Source organism: Amblyomma americanum, chromosome 8, assembly GCF_052857255.1.
Source record: "Amblyomma americanum isolate KBUSLIRL-KWMA chromosome 8, ASM5285725v1, whole genome shotgun sequence".
NCBI lineage: Eukaryota > Metazoa > Arthropoda > Arachnida > Ixodida > Ixodidae > Amblyomma > Amblyomma americanum.
The window spans coordinates 61,302,748-61,320,545 of NC_135504.1; the positions used below are offsets into that span (position 1 = coordinate 61,302,748).

The 17,798-nt window shown below is 45.9% G+C and overlaps 1 protein-coding gene and 1 long non-coding RNA gene across 4 annotated transcripts in view; one reads left to right on the forward strand and one right to left on the reverse strand.

Moving 5' to 3' along the window:
• LOC144101764 (AP-4 complex accessory subunit Tepsin-like) overlaps positions 1-17,798 on the forward strand; it is a 349,149-nt gene that overhangs the window by 129,136 nt on the left and 202,215 nt on the right. The gene's annotated exons all lie outside the window — the stretch shown is intronic.
• LOC144101562 (uncharacterized) lies at positions 9,500-17,010 on the reverse strand. The gene is made up of 3 exons (XR_013308015.1): positions 16,891-17,010; positions 15,312-15,416; positions 9,500-9,630 (listed from the first exon to the last, which is right to left on the reverse strand). It is a non-coding gene; the product is annotated as an uncharacterized LOC144101562 (long non-coding RNA).

A 17,798-nucleotide genomic window follows, 5' to 3' on the forward strand; every position in this document is an offset into this window, starting at 1 on the left:
GACACGGGAAAGAACTCACCTCGTAGTGTGACGATTGCTACAGGACTCGCTGCCGCAGGGAAGCCCGCACGCGTTTTAGGTATTTTAGGCGATCCCATGGCCATCGACCACGGGAACAGTACTGTGATGTTGATGCCTGCATCTGAAAGGAGAGTTTCAGAAGGCGCTGCATATCACGGCCCAGTCACAAATTTGCGTTAACCTTTAACAGTGTCTCGATTATTATCAACGCTTGTCAAGCTATCCACATTTCGATGGGAGTCTCCGGCCTGGTCGCCTCGTTCAGTGGACGTGGCGACTTTCGGCCTGCGCGAGCACTATATACGGCACTCTGATTGTGGTACTGCACTGCTCTTCGAATTGAAAGCTTCAAGCGGCGCCGTCCTGTGACTGCCATCCAGGTTTTGTTGTTAGTGGCTGTTGTTAATAAAATGACAATGGAAGGAAACGATGTTGCAATTCGCGGCATGTGCCATCGAAAACGAAAGCACCTCTGTTGCGACTAGCAGGAATAAAAGGACAGGAAGAGGGAAGGAAAGAGAGGAGCAGAAGATAAGAAAGGATAGGAGTGGGGCGGCATTGTACAGTATGTACAAATAGAGGATGTGGCGATTGGAGAAGCACAGATGCGGTGCTCGCCGGTTATCTACGGGATGGCGCGCTCCGGACTGGACACAGTGCTACGTAATATCGGCTGCACCTAATGGGCACTGAACCTCCTTTGGACTTCCTGTCGACGTTCAGTATGTCTTCAGGGCATCTGCAGGATGTCCAAGGAATGTTCAGTGCCCATTGGTCTGTACCGCTAGCCGCTTTATTAGGGCGTCCAAGAAGGGGCTCAGGCCGGCGGCTACCTACTTGACCAGACTAGGTGGAAAAGCCAGAAAAATCAGGGAGAAGGGAAGGGCAGGAAGAAGGGATGGAAAGATATTATATACGTAATGAATAACGTCGAAAAGCAGCACTTCGGGCATGACAGGCGTCGTAATGGACAGCTCTGGAATTATTTCGTGCATTATTTAGGCCCGAATTCGTCTTAAAGAAACGCTTCTGCTGTGTCAGCAATTCGAATCATTGAGCTCAGGCTTAGCAGCCGAGTGCTAGAGAGAAAAATCCACAGTGGTGGGTGGACAGATGGACAAGCGGGTCTTTTAAGACTGTCACATGAAAAAGCCTACGTTTATGTAACGCAGAACGCAAGACCATAGAAAATCAACTTTGATAAGAGTTGTTATCCAGCGACAAGAAAATCTGGTCTATCAATATCGCTAGCCTTCTTGTCTTTCTTTTGACGCCCAAACAGATCCCTTCCAAAGAAAATATGAAATTAGAAGTGTGAAATTTTACTAGCAGAAAAAAATTGTTTTCAAAAGATTCACCAGCAAACTCACCTAGAACCAATGAGGAGAAGAGAGAGAGAGGGGAGTAAAAATAAAAATAAAACAAAGTTGATGATTTATTTATTTACAGATACTGCAGGCCCTTCTCGGGCCCATGCAGGAGTGGTTACAAGGAGGGAATATAAAACAAAGGGAATACGTAAAGTACAAGGGTACAAAAATAACATTTCATCGCTATAGTGGCACAGGGTACTAATGACGTCAAAGCCAGGAGAAGAAACTAGCGGGTTGAAAAGGAAACACATGTAATTGCAAAGAAAATACAAATGGAAATTGGGCGACATAGGTTCATCACGGTGGTACTGACAGTGATTCAACTTTGTTAACATGCTCTATGAATGATTCGATTGAGTTGCAGTTTACAGCAGCCGGTGGTAGTTTATTCCAGCAAAAAATAGCCGATGGGAATAAAGAATATTTATGAGCATTAATGTGGCTTATGGGTTGATGAAGTGCTTTTTCATGGTTATTTCTTGAAGAGTGACGGAATGGTTCCTGGAGGTATGTTTCTCTTGAGATGTTCAAATGACCGTAATAAAGTAAGTACAGAAATTTAAGCCTTGATGTTATTCTGCGCTGTGCTAAGGTGTGAAGATCTGCTTTGTGAAGTAGGTTAGATACGCTAGAATGTCTAGAAAAATTTGAGTATATGAAGCGTACTGCTAGGTTTTGAATACGTTCCAGCTTGCCTATCAAATATTTTTGGTGTGGGCTCCAAATAAGATCCGCGTATTCTAAGGTCGGTCTTACGAGTGTTTTATACGCATTAAGTTTCACGTTAGGAGGTGCGTTGCGTAATCTTCTTCTAAGGAAATACAGCTTACCTTGGGCCTTATGACATATGTTTTTAATGTGCTGTTCCCAGCATAGATTGCTGGATAGTGTCACTCCTAGGTATTTAATGTTATTAGTTCTCTCGACAGGAACATTAGTTATAGTGTATAAAAAATCTAGTGGCTTTTTTTTCTTACTGAAAGTTATGCTCTTTGTTTTGGTGGCATTAAGTCTCATTCCCCACCTAGTGCACCAAGACTGAATAGACGATAGAGATTCATTTAGTTTAATTTGATCATTAATGGTGTCTATTTCCTTATATACCACGCAGTCGTCCGCAAAGAGCCGAATTTGTACCTCAGGGTCAACGCATAGATAAATATCGTTGATATATATTAAAAACAATAAGGGGGCGAGGACTGAACCCTGTGGTACACCTGAGTAGACATCCAAATTATCAGATTCGGAACTTTTCAGTTTGACGCACTGTTTACGATTTTTCAAAAAGCACTCAACCCATGAAATGATAGTGTTTTCGATCCCTATAGCCTGCAGTTTTGTTATTAAATCTAGGTGAGGAACTAAATCAAATGCCTTAGAGAAGTCTAAAAAAATGGCGTCTAACTGACTCCTTACATTAAGGGCGCTTGCGATATCGTGCGTTATCTCTGCCAACTGTGTGGTTGTTGATAATTTCGACCTAAAGCCATGTTGCCTACTGTAGAGGAGGTTGTTAACCTCTAAGTGGTTAATAATTGCTTTGTAAATAATATGTTCGAGTATTTTACAAGTAGAGCTTGTTAGCGAGACCGGTCTGTAGTTGTTTAGTTCATTTTTGGGACCGCCTTTATGAATTGGAACTACTTTAGCCCTGAGCCAGTCATCCGGGACTGTTAGGGTTTGCAACGACAGAGTGAAAATTCGGAACAAATATTTGGAAACCCAGAAGGCGTATCTGTTCAGGAAATTATTTGAGATGTCATCAGGCCCCGGAGATTTCTTTACGTCTAGATTGCGCAGCAGGCAGAAAATGCCGTCTTCACTAATGTTTATTTCTGACATGGGATGAGTGATGGAGTAAGAATCAAGGGAAGCACCTGAAACCGAGCGTGAGAAAACAGACTGAAAGAACGAGTTAAATTTGGTAGCAATAGCGGCAGTGTTGGTTATAGTTTCACTGGACGTTTTTATTTCAGAAACTGTGGATTGCTCGCATGCTAAGTAGCACCAAAACTTTGCCGGGTCATGCTTCATAAATGACGGTAACGTCTCCGAGAAGAAACGTGTTTTCGCAGCTCGAATTTTACCTTTGAGTGTACTGACAAGGCATGCAAGGTTGCTTGATAGGCAACGCTTGCGCCGCCGCTTAATCTTTCTTTTCAGATGGATAATTTCTCGCGTTATCTACGGATATTCTCGGTTCACACGTTTTTTCCTCAAAGGAATGTACTGCTTTTCGCAGAAGTGAACAGTTTTTTTGAAATAGGACCACATTTCACATACGTCATTGAGTGCTTCAAATGCTGGGTAACAAGATTCCAGGCGAGCAAAAACAGAAGTGTCATCTGCCCGCTCGTAATCTTTAACAAAAGTGACAGATGGTTTCACAGTCTTAGTTGAAACATGCAACGGACATGCTAGGATTAACATCTTATGATCTGAGATTCCATGAGCTACATTTACGGAACAATCTTGAAGTGAATTGCTAACAAGCATAAGGTCGAGTAGAGAAGAGCAACACCCGACAGTACGAGTATCAGAAGTTACTAATTGTTTTAATGAAAAACTAAAGGTACTTAGTAACAACATTTCAGCGCTTTTCACTTCCTTGTTGTCGTGTGACATGTCTGACCAATTGATTCCAGGCAAGTTAAAGTCTCCTGTAATGATTATTTTGGATCGTGAGTTGGTACATTGCATTAGGTAGTCGTGCATTACTTCGAGATACTCGGGGGGAGCATTGGGTGGTCGGTACACGCCTCCGAGGAGTATGCGTTTGCCCGCGTATTCTATATTACACCATATGCTTTCATGACCATCAATGTCCTCCAGGCGGGAAAATTTAATGTTGTTTTTTATTGCTATCGCGACTCCTCCACCTCTTGTGCCTCGGTCTTTGCGGATAAGTTTGTACGAAGGCGGGATTATGTCCGAGTCGCGCACTTCAGCGTGCAACCACGTTTCGCTGATGACCAGAATATGTGGCTGATAAGACAGTATTATGCCTTCAAGAAGACTGAGTTTGTTAAGTATACTTCGAGCGTTGAGGGATACGACTCTGAGAACTTTATGGCTTGTTTGTCATTTTTTGCCTCGGGCTTTCTTTTTCTCAGGTGCAGAGGCGTCTGAGCTAGTTGCCTCCATTCTGCAGACATTTGGTTTGTCAAGTGCAGAAGCACCTAAGCGAGGTACCTCCATTCTACAATTCTGTTGTGAATTCCAAATGTACACCTTTCCGTCCACTTTCAGCTTATCGAATACCAGTGACACTTTCGCTCCATTCGCTTTTTCTTCCGCTGCAGAACGCCAAAGGTTTGCTCGTATGTCTCTCACTCTCTTCGAAAAGTCCTCACTTATAGAGAAGTCTGATCCTTTCAGTTTAAAACAACTAGACAGAATCTTAGCTTTTTCAGAAAAGTCAAAAAATCTCAACATGATCGGTCGGCAGCGTTTGCTGTTGGAGTTTCCGATTCGATGTATTCTTTCTATTGAGGATACTTCTACTTCAAGGATGTCTTTAAAAATTCCTTGCTTGACTTTACCCTCGAGTACTTTTGCGTCTTCCTCCGGCTCCTCTTTTACCCCGTATATGAGAAGGTTATTACGTCTGCTCCTGTTTTCTAGATCATCTAGCTTGGCTGCCATGTCCAACACCTGTATGTTGGCATTCGTACAGACTACCTCGCATTCTGCTATTTTCTTTTCACACTGCTTCAATCGGCTCATTTCCGTCTCGATTACCGTAATCCTGTCTTGAATACTACTGACTGTTGATTCTACTTGCTTCAGATTCGATGTTAGCTGCCTCAAAACTTTGTTGGTTTTCGTCTGTTCTTTAAGAATTCTTTTCAACATTTCACTGTTAGAGCTAGACTCTGAGTCCGAGTCAGAGCTCGGTCCCGGGTTTAATTCCACGTCACCGGATGTTAGTAGCAGCAGACTAATTACATCAACACATTCCACCAATGTAGAAACAAGAAACTGTGGACTTGGTAGCACCATCAAGGCACGGGAATCATCCCGGATAGAATAAACTGTGTATTTATCACCAACCTGGGCAACGAAGAAGAAATGAATGAGCATCCCTGCTCGTCCGGTGCCACCAAGTCCACTGAAATGTTGGTCGGTGGGGCTCTTGAATATATAGCTGCGTTGACGCGCTTCTGTTGACGTCATCGCCTGGGTCAGCTGATGTGGGCGGACCACGCGCGGAAGGGACCGGAACGATGGCGGTAGTGTCCTGTCGTTGATACGGCTATCAAACGAGCGATCCAGGGGATTCAACGCGCCTGCCTCTCGGCCAGCATGCGCAGTGCGTCCATCGATGGTCCTGGCCGGCAGCAGTGCGATCTGGGCAACGAAGAAGAAATGAATGAGCATCCCTGCTCGTCCGGTGCCACCAAGTCCACTGAAGTGTTGGTCGGTGGGGCTCTTGAATATATAGCTGCGTTGACGCGCTTCTGTTGACGTCATCGCCTGGGTCAGCTGATGTGGGCGGACCACGCGCGGAAGGGACCGGAACGATGGCGGTAGTGTCCTGTCGTTGATACGGCTATCAAACGAGCGATCCAGGGGATTCAACGCGCCTGCCTCTCGGCCAGCATGCGCAGTGCGTCCATCGATGGTCCTGGCCGGCAGCAGTGCGATCTGGGCAACGAAGAAGAAATGAATGAGCATCCCTGCTCGTCCGGTGCCACCAAGTCCACTGAAGTGTTGGTCGGTGGGGCTCTTGAATATATAGCTGCGTTGACGCGCTTTTGTTGACGTCATCGCCTGGGTCAGCTGATGTGGGCGGACCACGCGCGGAAGGGACCGGAACGATGGCGGTAGTGTCCTGTCGTTGATACGGCTATCAAACGAGCGATCCAGGGGATTCAACGCGCCTGCCTCTCGGCCAGCATGCGCAGAAAAGTAAGTAATTCACAAGACATAGAAGACATTTTTTTTTAAATAATGTATAGGAATATCACTGAAAACGACCTAAAGTCGGGTGGCCAGAGTGACAGCGGTAAGCAATTTCAGTTTGAACAGGAAGCCAATATTTGGTCGTCCGCAACCTAGTCGCCATGGCATCAGATTTGTTAATGTGTGAATAAACGCGCAATACTATTTTACTGCGAACCGAGGGCATCACCTGCCATTCAAGCTTGCTGGGAATCGACTTCATGCTTTATGGTTTATGTGGGTTTAACGTCCCAGATTCACTCAGGCTATGAGAAACGTCGTAGTGAAGGGCTCCGGAAATTTCACCAACCTGGGTTCTTTAACATTGTCGGAACTGGGAATTAGGTCCTCTGTGCAAATGCTTCAATACTGCCCAGGATGGAGAGGCATGTATTTGCAAAATGAATGATGGACACATCAATGCTGGTTGGTCGACCTTAAAGCTAAGTTCATTCCACAATAGACGTGCCAGTTAGAGACTGTACTTCCTCCCTTCGTGATCACTTGATCCGTGACATTGGAACACCCACCAGTAGCGAAGCTGGGTCCACTAGTAGCGAAGCTGGGTCCACCAGTAGCGAAGCTGGGTCCACCAGTAGCGAAGCTGGGTCTACCAGTAGCAAAGCTGGGCCCACCAGTAGCGAAGCTAGGTCTACCAGTAGTTACTCGGTGTGGAAGAACCTTAATAAGTTTGGGATCTGCTTCAAATAAAAAGTTAATCACTCAAAACGACACAGTGCTAAGTGTTATTGCGACAGCTGGTTAACTGCGCACAATACCCCACAGCTTTGACTTATCCTTTACACAGCCCAGAACAGGCACAGTCAAAACTGGCGCGCTATGCATTGGCAAGTACATTGATATGCAGGCAAAAGATTGAAAATTGGTTCTGAGGAAAGGAAATGGCGCGGTATCTGTTTCGCACCTCAGCTGACACCCGAAAAGCGCCATTATAGTTAGGGAGGAAGGTGGGAGTGTAAGAAGAAAAAGAGAAAGGGGTGCTGTAGTGCAGAGCTCCGGAATAATTTCGACCACCTGATGATCTTTAACGCGCACTGGCTCGCACAGCGCATGGACGTATTTTATTTTCGCCTCCATCGAAACGCGGCAGCCGCGCCAAGGTTCTAACCCGGGAAATCGGCTAAGTAGCCGCGCCTCCTAACACTGAGCCACAACGGTGGGTCAAAATTTCGCAACTTTTTTTCTTATATATTGCTCCACGCTGCACATAATTACGGCCTTGTGGTAGCTGAACTGCGCACTGCCAGCTCCAAGTCTCGTGCATTGCTGTGAGGGTTAAACAGTGAGTCAGTACACGTCTTCCTGGTCTGTAGTCCAACCTGCTGCGTCGCAAGCGAGCTAGTTGCTGAAGTCCCGCATCTCTTCTTCGAAGCGCTCATTCGTTTCTTCTCTGTTAATGCCACCCATAAGCACTGGTGAGCTGTCCATGTGCGGGTGCGCATAGTACGGATGAAGCCCATAACCTCGTTTATGGTTGGAGTTAGAAGTAAGCGTAAGCCACAACCATTCCTTGAGGCACGCGCGAATCATACATTTTCTCCCATATTTCTATATATCTGCTGCCAAGCCCACAGCGGAAGTTTGCACTCGTGTATACATGGCCGTGCCGGCCGCTTGGTTGTTTGGCCGTTGCTCTGAGCACGCATGCCGGAAGGCTTCCCGGCTAGAACCGCAGAGGCACGGCAAGGTGAGAGGGTCTCCTCTGCGGCGACGACTTTCTGACTGCTATGCTCGCTTTCGGTATACAGATATTTTTTTCGGCAATACCACTAACAGATATAAATGTGAATTCACCTTAAGCGTGGGCCGCGTGAGGGCTTTCAGGCGGCAAAGCCAAATCCGGGTAGCAATTTCGCTTTTTTCTTGCCCTAAGCAGTGCGATGTCTTTCGGGCAAGGCCAGGCGAAATAATTTTTGTCGCGAAAAATCAGACTTCCTGTTCTCCTTAGTGCTGTGTTATCTCAGTCATTTGTTTCTCTTAAGCTGGAGCCTAAAAAGGACTAACTTTAATTAGCTCGGGTCCTGGGCTAGCTGTGAATTCGGGTTTGACTGAAGCGCGGCTCGAGCCATACTCCGTAAAATAGCTCTCGCTATAAAATTGAACCAATTGGGGAAACTCCTGGGAGGGAAGCTTGACACTGCGTATTTTTTGCTTTGCTCTTGTCGGTAGGACAGTCCCTAAGAGGAATGCTCTCCACTCCCTCCCCCGCACTGCGGGTTTTTCGACAAGTTGAACCCTGATATTGTCGCCTTTTTAGCTTGCGGTATGAGCTATGTCGTATCCAGCAAGCATGGGAGAAGACTTAAAAAGCTTTCTGCAGAAAAATTTATGCAGAGTTCAAGCTGAATTTTTGTTCATTTAGAGGAAGTAAAAGCAACATGTATCAGTGAAACCCCCTTTGGAACGCACACTTTTTCGTATGATTGGCTGTGCATCTGTGCTGCACACGCCTGAACTACGTAAATAGTGCTCAAATTGCGCCTATCTGGCGGTACTGCGGACTGCGCTGCGGTTCTAGTGAAGTAGATACAAGAAAATTTAAAATTCCCGCATTAGTCATCAAACAATCATATAACAAAAGACATTCCTTCATTTTTTTGTCAGTTTTCCGCATATTTCTTTTAAACGTCACCTTCAAAATGTCTCGCATGCACAGTTGAACTTGATGAATGAGGAAGTTGCTTTCATTCTCGGAGGATGCTTCTGGTAGGCTTCAGAGGCGCATTGTTGCTCGGTTTGTAAAGATGTACTCCACTATTAACATTGCAGCCAGCATCAAATTAAAAGCGAACAATCACCATTGGTCCAATGAAGGATAAAATATTAGTAGAACAACTCCAAACATTTCATCTTTACCACTTACTCAGAAAGGAAGGCACAAATATATCTTAGGAAGTGTGAACACAACTTGATGCAGCCACTCTTCAGAAGCTGTCTTTTTTGTTATCGTGTTGGCGATTTCATGCTTTCTCGGAGGTGATACCAGTAATCCCTGGTTTTTATGAATAGGAGCACGTCCTAATTTCACCAGGCGTCGACGATCATTTCTGTATACTTTGCGCTACAAACAAACGGCAAGTTTGCCAAGTAAATGATATAGTACGCACCCGCTCTTCGGTATACGAATGTAGATCCCCGTCAGTCTGGACAAGTTCACCGTATTGGGCCATGCAGGGCGCAAGTAGGCAGCTGGACGGCCCGGGAAAAAAGGTGAGTTCTTCGATTGTTTCCATGACAACGAAGAAACTGCGCCCCTTCGGCACACCGGCGGCTGCGTTCGAAATTCGAAAACTTGTGAGACCAAACGGTGAAATTTCTTTTTCCTGTATAAAAGAGAGGATAGCTGAAAATAGACGGGAACCGTACTTATTGTAGGTATCTGACAAATGCCACGAAGAACAGCGAGGTTCTGGCTGGTGCAGCCAATCAAACTGTGCAGTGGAGAGGTACAGACCCAAACTCGCACAGTGTCGATATAGCACACAATCCTATGCACAGGCGAGGACGCGGTTGTAGCATATCCCACACGTTACCCCACCTGCGACTTCGGAGGAGACAGAAGAGGCCGCCGTTGCCCTGGCCATCAAGGACATGGAGGCCCGGTATATACTGTCAAACTAAAACAGGGATACTAAATTTTGCTCACGGGAGAGTACACGTCCCTGCATGTCGCATGCTGAACTCTCTCGCTGCACACCCGCCCCACCACATGGAGGTCACATGGGTGCCTGCCAACTCCGGGAATCACGGAAACGAGCCTGCCAGCGCTTTAGCCCGAGGTTGATGGTTATGATGATGATGATGAGCACTTGGGAGGCTTGGGAGACTCTACCGCGCTCCGAGGACCCGGCCAAGAAAGTCATCGTCGCAGGCAAAGCTGCCAGCGTCATTAGCCTCCGAGACATGAATATTTGAGTGCAGTGGGGCCGTGCGGGGGCCCCAAGGACCTGCGTGTCCCAAATTCCACTGCTTCAGATTACGTTTTCACCACCACCGTATAACACGTACATGTTTACTTAGGTCATTTCCTAATGGGCAGAACCATTAATAGAGAAGTGACGGCTGGATTCTGGGGTTCAATTGTCCACCGAGATTTTAGACAGTTACAGCATTATTTTCTTTTTTGAAAAACATCCGTTCCTGTCTCGTCTGCGATATGAGTTGCTCTAATCTGTCCCTTTTAACCTTGCTTCTACGCACAGCGACATTGAGGTCATCCTTTCAATTGAGAAACTTAAAGGGCTGCGCACCCCTCTCCGTAAATGCAAACCACACCCATTCCATTCAATGATATTAGGCACTGCATAAAAACACATGTCGATGCGCGCTAGAGATCCCTATGTGGCCGACATTACATCGCTGCACTCCTCTACGGCACTTATTTCTCTCTTATTTCAGGCCAATCTTCTCGCCTTCCCTCATTCCTACACGGCCCGGTTAACACGTCCACTGATATCTGAGAGTGTTATTGCGACGATTCCTTACAAAGAAAGCCACTACCTGTTGTGATCAGATTCATATGGCCTGGGTTAAAGAAAAAATGGCTCTCGGTTTATAGTTTCCAACACGAAACATTGTGCGAAAGCATGATTTTAGAGCAAAAGCTCCTTTACTGCATGTCTCCCAAGACCTATCTTGATGCGGGTCGGACCCTGCGCAGGAGCGGAGCAAACCTCGTGACTTGCCAAACAGAAGCGCACATAGGCGCGCTCGCCGGCACCGCCACTTGGAAAATTGAAAAATGGTTTTTAGGGAAAAGAAAAGGCGCAGTATTTGTCTCACATATCCACAGAAACCTGAACAGCGCTGCAAAGGAAAGGATAATGGAGGGAGTGAAAGAATAAAGGAAGGAAGATGTGCCCTAGTGGAGAGCTCCGGAATAATTTTGACTCAAAGACGGCAATGTGGACACCGCACTGTACATATAAGCAAAAATTTCCCTTTCTCATTGCTTTCAGGTAGTACTTCTGCGTGAAAATTGTTTTTTGGGGAAAGGAAATGGCGCAGCGGTTGTCTCAATAGGGGTGGACACATGAACTGCGCCAGAAGGGAAGAGATTAAGGAGTGAGTGAGAGAAGAATGGAAAAAAACGGTGCTGTAGTGGAGGCGTCCGGAATAATTCCAACCACCTGGGACCTTTAACGTGCACTGACATCATACTGCACCCGCCGCGGTGGCTCAGTGGTCAGGGCGCTCGACTACTGATCCGGAGTTCCCGGTTTCGAACTCGACCGCGGCGGCTGCGTTTTTAGGGAGGAAAAATGCTAAGGCGCCCATGTGCTGTGCGATGTCAGTGCACGTTAAAGATCCCCAGGTGGTCGAAATTATTCCGCAGCCCTCCACTACGGCACTTCTTCCTTTGTTCTTTTACTCCCTCCTTTATCCCTTCCTAACTGCACTGTTCAGGTGTCCAACGATATTTGAGACAGATAGTGTGCCATTTCCTTTCCCCCAAAAAAACAATTATTATTATTATTATTATTATCATACTGCACACTGGCGCCTTAGCATTTCGTCTCCATGGGAACGTGGCTTCCACGGTCCGGTTCGAACCCGGGAACTCCTGATCATTAGCCGGTCGCCCTAACCACTGAGCCACCACGGAAGGTCTAACACTTCTATGTGAAAATCTCTTTTGTTGAGAAATTTTTTAGTACTTTCGCTTGAAAATCTCTTTTGAAAATGACGTCAGCATTCATGCAGTATGTGATCCGTTCTTCCTGACGCAGCCCGAAGAAGTTCATAACAATTAGTATTGAAAGGTGACTTTTTTTTAATCTCTGAAAAAATTCTCTGCAGGTTCTATAGGCGCAATTTTGTTTAACTAACTTCTTACCTTAAATATTCCGGATATATTTTAGGCTAGAAGAGTTTCTTATCCTAGAGAATACTGACCTGAATCTCCCCTCAAATTTGCGGTGGCAACACAGACCCGTAAGGGCCGACATTGAACTGCATGTGGCAATTGTATTTCTCTTGTACTCCTCTGATACATGTTACCCATAAGAGAGGCTTCGTAGCCTCTCGTGTTCACTACTTCCGAAATAGAACACTTCCAATTTTAGTTTTCGGCACGAGCAACATATTCAACGTCAATTGTTTCAACAGGTACTAAAGCAGCCGGTGGAACCATCGCGACCATTCCTTCTGAGTGCAGTGTTGAATCCTTAGGAACACTGAACACACCCTTTTCAGCTGCCTCTCATATGTAGGATACTGGATGAAACACCTTCAACTTCAGTTGCAGATGTCTACTCTCTCACTGACCCAATGCCGAGTAAAGATGACGCAGTAGAGTAGCCTGCCAAGTTCAGGGCTGGCAAGGTGACATACAAAGGCCACAGGTTTTTTTTTAATCATCATGAGGATATCCAGTGATTCCATGAATATCCGTTTTTCGAAAGAATTCTGAGATTAAGCCAAAATGCATAAGATGCAGTACATGTAAGAGCTGAATGGCACATAGAGCAGGACACAAGAAGTGTAGATTTGTACCATGTGCGCACAGAATCCTATAAAATCTAGAAAGCGCTTTTAATTTCAACTGTAAGCAGCACTTCCCATAGAAATTAGCGTGGTTATTTATAATACTGTGTGCTGTTCACTGATTTTACTTGTCGGTAGAGAGCAGCCGTGGCAACACAGGAACTGCTATTTGAGTTTGCACCGGGGATAGAAATTCATCCATCGCTGTTGAGTTACGTGGTGTTAATTGAAAACGTCGACGGATGGCACAATTAAGCGACGTGCATGAAACACCTCACTGCCTTCATCATGGGTGTTTGTGTGTGTGTGTGTGGGGGGGGGGTTACGTCCCAAACTGACTCAGGCTACGTAGTGGAGTGCTTCAGAATTTTCGACCAGCTGCTGTTCTTTAACGTTCACTGAAGTCGCAGAGTGCAAGAATAGCTCATATGCAGAGCAGCGTCATGCAGATTATTATTTAAAGGGAAACTGAAGGTGCTTTTCAATATGATGAATTTAAAAGGGCTGAATGTCCTGAGCAATAAGCTGCGAAATCGTTTGCCCCACATTTTGAAATCGCAGCGCAACCGCCGAATAGATCTGTGTTGGATTTGAGGTTTATCTGCAATGCACAGCCACTGGCAGAGAGTCCGGTAATGACGTCACGTATGACAGTGCTATGTTTCCAGTGGAGAAACGGTAGTTGCATGGAAAAAAAACCCAAATCCAAGGTTAAGCTCACGCAGCATTGATTGGTGGCATCGCAAGTTGCACAACAGCATGTAGTAGAAGGCAGCGGACATCTGAAATTTCGGCAAAAATGACGTCACAACGAGATTCCTAACACTTCTCTGACGCCGTGAGGAGAAGCCTGAACATCGTCGTGGATTTAATCGACGATTGCGTCACCATTTTAAATGCTAGTGCAAAAATACTTTGCTTGCTTTTTCTACAAGCTCCGTAGATTCGACATTTCGAACCTCAATTTCTCAGAGAACTATTTTAACTCGGCTTTAGCATTAATAGGACCAAGCTCCACAAGATAAACTTTGCCATAACCTTTGAAATATAGGTGATGCAAAAGCGAAGGCGAACAAATCCTGTAGTCATTCCCAAATAGCATTCCAAACGACATATCACGTAAAAAGTTGGTTCCAGGGAGTCCATTGACGCCTTTAAGACACTTCGCCTATAACAGCTCTGCATAGCGATTGGCGCTGAAGCCCTCTCAGCCATGATTTCTTTCTCACGTGATGCCAAACCGTCCACCGAGTAGTGCCACATAATTTGTACTCCATCCAAAGCGGGTGCTTGGTTACAATGAACCCATAAGCATGTGCTACGCCGTTGGCGTAACAACTATCGAGATGTGTCCACAAATGTTTTGTTTAAATGCGGTTACGGGACGGTCGCACGTTGGTTCTTTTCCGTTTAACGAAGGAAATAGTTGATTTGTCAGTCCAGGATTTGCACCCAGTGGGTGGGGTGACGGCCATTAAATTTAATCAATAAGCTGATTGCCTGCTACAGAGGCCTGAGCATCTGACGTATCTGTGCTAACCATACATGCGGTGCTTAACACAACTGCGAATGGGGGCGCCGTGGACTATTGCTGGTAAATGCACAACCGCCTCGACAAGTGACGTGTTTGTGTGCAACCGCGGGATGCACAAGTCTTCACGTACAGACTTTGCCAAAACTATATACTGCCCAAATGTTTTGATTCCAAGCCATGTAGCTGTGCTTTTTAATGCATGTGACGCTCCTAAGCTTTGGAGAGCTAAGGAATTAAGTTCACTTCACCTTTTGGGATAAAGACGTCTGAATATGCAAGAGTAGCCATGCTGTATTGCTCAGAAGCAGAACCCCCTGGGACGTACACTTTTGACAAAGACTACTTCCAGACGTCCACGACCGTTGTTTAAAAGTTTAATAGTTTAATGAAGAAGGGACACGCATGTCAGATGTCCCATCTTCACAACACCTGGAGGTTCGACATATGCGCAAAGTGGCATTAGGAGCAAGACATTTGTTTAGGCTGAAAATATACAAGCACTCGGCCCTCTTCTTCGTAGCAAATGCCGTGGAACCCTTCCTGGAAACGCGCTGAAAATGTACCCATCCAAATGCCGAAGCCTATCTTGAAGCTGCAATGCATTGTACATAGACCTTGTAAGCTTTTAGTGCTTACAAAAAAAAACGAGCAGGAGGCAAACACAGCTAAACTGTAGGAATAATTTCACTGCATTGTACCCAATGGCTTTAAAGCATAGTTCAAGGAGATCAACACTACGCTGACCTAGAACAGTACAGATACAACAAATGGCAGTCGCCAAAAAGGAGCCAGAGCAGACAAGGAGTGCAAATGCTGCCAACACCGGCTGGCAACACTCACATTTTGGAGGCACTTAATCGCAAATACAGAACTTTCATTCTTTGTACTCTCCCAAACTAATAGAGGGCTGCTGCTTGCTCAGAAGTACTCACCCGGCGAATGGTTGACAGAGCTGGCGTGCCGTGCGGATACGCTGGTGCAGCCTCCAGCGTAAAGCCATCACGTCGTCCGCGAAGAAACTCCCCGGCTAACTGGAGCTGCATGCGAAAAGACAGCGGAGTTGAAAGAGTACCGACACCTCAACAGCAATACTTCAATCACACTGAATCCTAAATTCGCGCTCACTCACGTCCTGCCGAAGAAAGAGATAACCTTTGATTGCTTGTTTGCGTGTAAATATAGGGTGCCCATGGGTCAGAGCCCGCAAAGATGCTGCGCCGCAGTTATGGCACCGACTTCCGGCCAATAGGTTAACAAGGTATGCGGCCAAAGTTTCGTTACCAAAAATAGAGCTATATCGACATAATTCCCAACCCAAAGGGTGAGGAGTCGCCGCACTCTTGATTACCGATGTTGTCAGCACACCTGACTTACTTCACCCTTTACCCTTTGCAGTATGCACTGGTGATTGTGATGTATGGACCTAGTGAACCTTGCACAAACTACAACAAAAATGTTGCCTTCAAAGCTACTCCTCCGCCTCAAACCTCTACCAAGCCCTTCTTTCCTACTCTCAACACACAGTACAGGGAAGGAGAGGAAGTTTGAGAGAGGACGATGAGAGGAAAAAGATCATAAAGTAAATAACGAGACAGAGAAAAGGCATTAGAGAAAAGAAAAAGGAATGGCAATGCCGAACTATGAGGGCTTACAACAATACCCTTAGCAGAAATGTGACCATCATATAATAAGTGAGGTATACACTCAGAAAAGAAACTGAAAACATTTATTAGTGCGAAAGCACTACACCTACCGCGAGCAAGATCTTGCGATTTTTAGTCGGTTTGCAAGGAAAATAAATAAAATAAATATTCGTGACTGGGATTCGAACCCATGAAGGTACGAAAAGATCACCATCGCTGGCCAATGCGTGAGTACACTAGGCTACCTCTGCCGTTTAACATGCCAAGTGTTAAACTGCAACACACTATTGAGCTGCGCATTTAACATCGCCTTCTTCAACTAATACTACTATCAAACTAATATACGCGCTTTGAGGTATGTGGTGGTAGTGAAACGGGGGTGTGCGCTGCATGCGATTCGTGGACAAAGTTTTGGCAGAAACAGAGCAACAAGAGCAAAGCGTGTTGGCGTTGACAACACTGTTGAAAAAACACTGCACTGGCGCATTGGCCGCTGGTCTACATCAACTGGGTAAAATCTGAAGGCGCGTATGGCTGCCAGAATGGGCCAGTGCCCACCTCGATCGCACTTTTTTCAGGGTCGTTGTGGTGGTGCTCACCTGCTAGAAACTCGGATTTTGGACAATATTTCATGCTTAGCAGTGTTAAACCGCCAGTCATGTTTAACATCAACGTAAACAAATATATCCGAATAATATGTAAAATAATAATGGTCGCGAAGATTTGTTTTAGGTGATCAACTTGAGAAAACTGTATACTCACTTTGTAGCTTTTAGGGGAACAGCCGATGATGGCGACAATACAACTAGGCATAAATATGCCTAGTGATGATGTTTAAACATAATTTCGGATAAAAAGTGGTCCTCACCCATGCTTGTCAACTGTAGCTTGCGGCCAAACTGCCGGCACCCACGAGACGGACGCACTTCAGCCAGTGTAGCTGGCCACGACTGCCCATCATTCAGCAAGCTGGCCTGAGACAGGCTCCTGTGAATAAAGTACAGTAGGCAGTCGGCAGGAAATTTAGAGGGGTCACTTAAGCTCCTCCTTAATGGCATAACGCTATAGAATAATGGCGTAGTTCTTATATATGCAGAAGGTCATTCTCTACATAACAATCATAGATCCATGGGGGTCCTCGTACGACTCCTGGCACAGTGGTGCTGTGGATAAGCAATGTGTCACTGCCCTGCGGTCAGAGGTGCTCGTAGCGGAGAGCCTTGTACGGCCCGGGTTGCTCTTCCCGATTGACCAATCATTAATGCACCTGCCACCTGCCACGGTGGCCAGCTAGCTCACATTCCGTCTGCTCAGGCTGTGATGGACGCCACGAGGTCACGTGACCTAACTGTCCCACCAACCTCCTAGGTACCTCCTCTGGGGATTTTTCGGGGATTTTTCGGTCTTTGTCAGTGACGCCCAAGACGCCGGATTTTCTGCCACTCGATTTCTTATATACTTCACCAAATATCTTGTAGCAGTGCTTAAAATGATTACAAATATATCCTCTTTCAATTGCAGCGAAATTGATAAGCCTCCACTATAAACCTTCTGTATTAAAGCATTATCTGCGAGGTCAGAATCCAGAGTTCTCACACCGCGCCTAAAAAAAATTTTAGAGCACAGGCCACTTGCCACGGGCAGAACGAGCGCTGCGAAATGGAACGCGGGAGGTAGAGGTAACGGATGCGGCAGTGATCGGTGAGAAGAATCAGGGGATTTATCTGAGTGTGGTTTCTGTAAGTATCGCCATGGAAACCGGTTCACCATTACGCA